We start from the raw sequence: 6,000 nt of genomic DNA, 5'->3' as shown, positions 1-6,000 counted from the left end.
AAAGTGCTTACAATGTGTGCTTATTACTCTCCATGAATTTTAAATAGTTCATTGTTTGCAAAGTGCAACTATTTTGTGTAATCCAGTCAAAGTATAGCTATTTTGAAAAAGTTCTTGTGCTGGGTGTGCCAAGTGCCACCATTACAGAGTGCTTTTTGTGCTGTAAAGAGTTGCTTAGCAAGGTACCACCATTTGGGGGACATTTCAGTGTGCTGTATGCAGTTATTCGCAAAGTACAATTACTTTGAAAGTTGAGTTTTGGGCAACAGATGTGATAACTTTAACAAGTGATGGTGCATGACTTTAGCATTTCTGCCTTTACCGATAAAATTCTGTAAGTATCAAAAAGCCCGAAAAGTTTATTTAGCAAAGTCTAGCAAAGGACTGAATCACCCGAGAAGCTTATTTTGCAAGGTCCAGTTATTGGAAAGTACTACAAGTTCGTTCATTCACATAAGCCCAACGAAAATATAAGTTCAGAGCGCAAAGGCATTGGGCAAGTTCTGTTTATACCAGAAACTTATGCATATGTGTATATTCATGCTTATTCATAAAACCCCTTCGCTGGTATGTGTTAATATGGTAGATGGATTTCGAAACTCCCTACTACTTATGTTTGATAAGAATATTGCAGAGAACTGGAGAATATTTGAGCAAGAGTACAATATTTTCATACAGACAGCTTATGCAGATAGAGATGCATGCACCAGGGCATTCATTTTGCTAAACCTAGCAGAGTCTAAGGCCTTAGAAAGAGAGAGTTCATTTGTGTAGGCACCAGCAGTGTATGAAGAAGGGGCGGACCGCCATATTGTACAAGCTGAGTCAAGGGAAGACCCCGAGTGTTTGAAGCACAAGTTTAGAGAAATGTGCAACTCTCAGACAAAAATTAGAAAGGCATTTGTTTTATACAAGAGATCAGAAACCAGGGGAAACATTTACAACTTATATAACTGACTTGAGAAACGGGGCAAAAAATGTGTTGGTTTGGTGATCTAAAAAATTAGCTGCTAAAGGACAGGCTTGTATGTGATATTAACAGTGCTGCTGCGAGAAAGATTTTAATTAGTGACAGTGATATAACATTGAGAAAAGCAATAGAGATTTGTCAAATTCATGAGGTGACAGAAAAACATGCATTTATGTTTGCAAGTGACAAGAGCATGGTTTCAGTTGGCTCCAGAGCAAACGATAGTATGCAACAAATTGCAAACAAGAACAGGCCTAAGCACATGCCAGCTACATATACTTTCATGTTATCTGGCTGAGAACTGTTACAACTTGTTATTCTACATAGTCCGATGACCAGTATAATCATTATTGGGTCTCAAAGATAGTTTGAGAATGAATCTATTTTTTTTGCTAAAGAAGTTCATCATGTGAGTGTAGTTCCGAGTTCTGATTTCTCCTAAGCCATTTTCTCAGAGTATGCTGATATTTACTATGAAAAATTGGGCAAACTTCCAGTTGTGTATTCCATAAAGTTAGACCGCGAGGTCACTCCAGTAGTCAGACCAGCAAGAAGAGTTCCTATAGTTATGCAGGGTAAAGTAAAGGCTCAGCTGGATAAAATGGTGCAGCAAGGTGTGATTTGTCTAGTCACAGAACCAAATGAATGGGTGTCGTCCATGGTAGCTGCTCACAAAAAAAGGCTCAGATGAAATCAGGATATGACTCGAGATTTGAACAAAGCATTGGAGAGACCATGTCCTCCAGTGCGCACAGTCGAAGAAGTTGCATATCTAATACCTGTTTTGGATGCAAAGAGTATTTTGGCAAGTGTTGCTTGATAACAAATCCTCATTTCTAACTAATTTTGGTACTCTGGCAGATACAGATTCCTAAGGATACCATTTGGAATAAATTCTGCAAGTGAAATTTTTCAGCATGCAATGGAGCAAATTTTTTTGGGTTATCCTTGTGCCATAATAGTAGATGGTCTACTGGTTGGAGGCAATGGTGAAGCAGAACATGACAGTAACCTCAAGAAAGTTCTAGATTGAGCACATGAAGTGAACTTAAAGCTCAATCCTCTGAAGTGCAAATTCAGACTTCCAGAAGTTACATACGTAGGACATTTGTTTACAAGTACAGGGTTGAGACCTGACTCAACCAAGCAAGCAGCTAACTAGAGATGCCAGACAGTGTACAAGGTTTACAGCGTTTTCTGGGCATGGTCAACTGTTTAGGCAAATTTATACCAGACTTCAGTGAGTTAGCATCTTTAAGAGAGCTAACACTCAAAAATGTTGCATGGTCAAGGTTGGAACATCATCAAAAGGCATTTGAAGACCTTAAGCAGAAGATTGCCACCCCACCTACGTTAAGATACTGTGATGTGAACAAACCAGTTGTTCTTTCCTGTGATGTTTCATTCTCAAAACTCAGTCTAGGCGCAGTTTTACTTCGAGAGCAGACCAATCTCGAACACTAACCCAAACTGAGATGCAGTATGCTCAAACTAAGAAAGAGCTTTTGGCTATAGTATTTGCATGTTCTAAGTTTCATGATTATATTTATGGTCAAGCTGTTCAGATTGAAACTAATCATCAACCTCTAGTTAGTATTCTAAAGAAGCCTATATATTCTGCTCCAGCAAGATTACAAAGAATAATACTCAAATTGCAAAAGTACAATTTCAAATTGGTCTACACTAAAGGCAAATTGCTCTATCTGGATGATACCTTATCCAGATCACCTAGACATACAACAGAACAGCTTGATGCAGAGACCTTTGACTTTAATGTGATGTCAGTGTGTAATTTTTCCACCACTAGACTTGATGAGTTAAGAGATCACACTCGGACTGATCCAATTTCACAGAAGCTCAATCACTAAATTAATGTTGGTTACTTGAAAGGTCAAAGCATGACAACACCGATGTGTTCTTTAATCTACTTAATCTCAGAAACATACCTCGTGATAAAATTCTTGGCTCACCTGCTCAAATACTACTTTCCAGGAAAAACTAGAACTACGCTACCTATTTTTTCAAGTTTGTTGCAGCTTAAACATAAAAACAATAAAACCATAAAGGATCAATTTTTTAAGAAGAGTAATATCCAGAAATCTAGTTATGACAGATTAAGCAGAATACTTCATCCATTTAGGGAAGGAGAGACAATACGAATCCAGACGACAAAAGGTTTTGATCGAATAGGACAGATTACAGGCATCTGTGCTGAGCCAAGATCCTATCTGGTAGATTCCGAAGGTGTGGTGTATAGGAGGAATTGCAGACATCTTCTTACTGTACCAGAATCATCATCATTGCAGTCACAACATTATATCTGTGATGCAGACGCTAAATCAAAAAATGAGTCAAACTGTTTCTAGACTAGAATGTGTCCAAAGGTCTGATTCTGTTCCAGAAAGTGATTCCAGCATTCCACAAGTCAACCATTTTGCAGAAACTGACCCAGTTGCTAAATCTAATTCCCAGTTTCATGTCACATGATATGGATGAGTTTCTAAGCCTAGTGTGTAATACACAGCAACGTAGACTTGATTGTATACACATGTATTTGGTATTGTATAATGCATGTCTATAGATTACCTGTGATTTCTGCATGCCAAATAATCTCATGACAAATAGTATGATCTGTTTCTCAGAGGGAGGATGCAGATCAGCGTGTAAAGTGTGTGTGTGCTATATCTTTCAGAAGCATGTGAGGCTGTACATGCACATCTTTCCAGACACGTGCAATCCCTAGTGCCATTTGTAGAAGCAGCCAAAGAGTGAGCATGCATGATCACAGTTGTTTGCATATAAGTTACTTAAGTTATAGTCAGTAAGCTTCTATAGTGATGTGTTTGTATAAAATAAAGCTGTTTGAACAGAACCCACGAAAACTTGTTAATTCATGTCCTAACATGAAAGTGACAGTTCCCCCTTATCTCTCACTTGGCCAGGTGCAATTACCACAAGTTACCTCACTGGGTGTATTTTCTCACAGAAGACATGGGATTTCTTGTCCATCTTTACCTTTCCACTCTTCAACTGATACTGTGGATGATAGAGTTTTGATCCTTTCTAGGCACCGATTTTCTGAGGACATTCTCTGCATTCTGCAGGAGGCCTATATGTCCAAATGGAAAAGATTTTCTGTCTGGTGCCTTTCTTGCTATCAAGATCCACTGTCTATGGGGTTTCCCCTTGCCCTTTCCTTTTTGTGTGATCTGCTCCATCTTGGGTTGGCATATGCTTAAGTTAAAACTCACCTGTTAGCATTGTCTGCTTATCTGCCCATGAATCCTCCTCTGGCCTCTAGATTTGAGGTCAAGTAAATCCTTAAAGGCATTCTTCATATCAGACCTCCCAGGAAGCCTATTCCTCCTTCTTGGGACCTCAGATTTGTATGAGACATTGTCCCAGGCTCCTTTTGCGCCTGCTTCTTCAGCTTCCTTGCAACATTATACTTGGAAGACTGTTCTGCTTTGGGATCTTACTTCAGCCAAGAGTGTGTCTGAACTTCAGACTTTTAAGGCTATTCCTCCTTTTTTAGTTTTTCATAGAAACAGGGTTGTCCATTCATACCAATCCATCTTTTATACCTAAGGTGGTCAATGAGTTGTCCAGTAATCAGTCTATTCATCTTCCTTCCATTTTTCCTTTTCCGCAGTCTGCCAGTGAGAAGGTCCTTCACACCTTGGATTTGCATAGACAGCTCAGATATTATTTAGATAAAACTATAAAGTTTGTTGCAAATCTTCATTCCAGGACTTTGGATTTGGCTGTTTTTAAGCAAACCATCTCCTCCTGGATTTCAAGGCCATTTCCTTTTGTTATTGTTTTCATGACAAATGTCTTTCCTCATCTGGGAAGGCACATTCTACTAGGGCAGTTGCTTTCTCTGGTACTTTTTCAAAGGTCTGGATACCGGTTCTATCCCTGTGGCTGCTTCTTGGTCCTCTGCTCATACTTTCACTAAACATTGCAGATTGAATGTTGTTTCCAGGGCCAGAGCAGGCTTTGCAAGGGCTGTCCTGCAAGTGTTTGTGGAGGGTTCTTTTCTGCCTTCCTCTTGAGCTCTTGTACTCTCCCTTATGTGAAGAATACTGCAACAGTGATGTGGAAGAACATGGTACAGTTGTGTAAAATCTTACCATGACAGTAGATGCCCTTCTCTTTACTGTTGCACTGTTGTAGTATTTGGTCTTTCCCTCCTTCCCCCTCTGTCATGATTCTTGCTCTGTATTCTGGTTGCCCTCCTGGCCAAGGGGGCCCGTCCTCCTTTATTTTTCTTTCTGGATGCACATGTTCCTCTTTTTCCCTGAGAGTATTCTCTTCCTCTAGGGGCTTTTTCAATTCTAAGTGTCTGTCTCCATGTCTCACCTTTATGCCATACATAATACACAGGAAGCATATGTGTGTATGACGCCTATAATAGCTGAAGGCTTTGGTATCCTTTCCAGACACTGGACTTGGCAGGAAAATCCCTTAGATGAAGAATACTGCAACAGTGAAGAGAGGGACATCTGTTGTTATTGTAAGATTTTACACAGCTGTACTTTTTTCCAGCATTTTTCATAAGTAAGCTCCATTCTACTTGGTTTAGTTTGCAAAACATTAAAGATAACAGAGTGAGCTTTAAAAAAGAATGAACCTAAAAATAGTCTTGATAGGGAGTGTTTATAGTGTTATAACTTAACATATGACATGGTTTTACTGGTGGAGTTGATTTTTGTGTGGAGGAGGGAGTACCAGAAGGAGCTGCCCTGCTATGAAAAGGACTGCTGTATTTCTGGGGAAGTGATGGATGCAGGGCTCATGAAATCTGTGATGTTATGTGCCTAGTCCCAGAGCCTGGTGTTTGTATGGAACAATGTTGACGAGGAGCTAAGGGAAGTTGCATGTCTGGAAGAATTTAGTTTCTCCTTTGCAGACTCATTCTGTACTGATAGCATGTGCTGCTGCTTCATTGTAATGTGGAGTGTCATAAGATAAGTGCTGTCATTGTCTTGTATGTAGAGCAGACAAGGGTGAAAAATCTGACTGTT

The sequence above is a fragment of the Protopterus annectens genome, chromosome 9.part0, assembly GCF_019279795.1.
Source record: "Protopterus annectens isolate FY-2018-M chromosome 9.part0, PAN1.0, whole genome shotgun sequence".
Taxonomy (NCBI): Eukaryota; Metazoa; Chordata; order Ceratodontiformes; family Protopteridae; genus Protopterus; species Protopterus annectens.
Note: the sequence above shows the minus strand (reverse complement) of the source record.